Source organism: Penaeus monodon, chromosome 20 (assembly GCF_015228065.2).
Source record: "Penaeus monodon isolate SGIC_2016 chromosome 20, NSTDA_Pmon_1, whole genome shotgun sequence".
In the NCBI taxonomy this organism is placed as follows: domain Eukaryota; kingdom Metazoa; phylum Arthropoda; class Malacostraca; order Decapoda; family Penaeidae; genus Penaeus; species Penaeus monodon.
This window is the reverse complement of record NC_051405.1, coordinates 2,620,329-2,620,611: the sequence shown is the minus strand read 5'-3', so window position 1 is coordinate 2,620,611 and position 283 is coordinate 2,620,329. Positions and strand designations below refer to the sequence as shown.

At 64.0% G+C, this 283-nt stretch overlaps 1 protein-coding gene across 1 annotated transcript in view; it reads right to left on the bottom strand.

Moving 5' to 3' along the window:
• LOC119585586 (protein deadpan-like) overlaps window positions 1–283 on the bottom strand; it is a gene marked incomplete in the record, with an annotated part of 16,462 nt that overhangs the window by 13,902 nt on the left and 2,277 nt on the right.

Here is a 283-nt window from a genome sequence, read left to right as displayed (position 1 = left end):
CTTCCCTCTCTTCCTCATTCGTCGAGGGCCTCCATCCCCCCAGGACTGACGGATGTGGCCGCCTCGAATCCCCGGGCGGTACCGCTGCGCCCAAATCGTGACGCCCGTGCGATGGTGCCGCCCGCCACCTCCGGCCCTGGAAGGCTCGAGGGCGGCTGGCGTGGGCGTGGGAAGCAAGGGCGGCTAAGGAGGCCAGGGGGCAGAGATAACACTGGAGAAAGTAGAGGGTGTGAGGCCTCCAGTACTAAGTGCCGTGAATGGACCTGTTTATAAGAAAGATGGG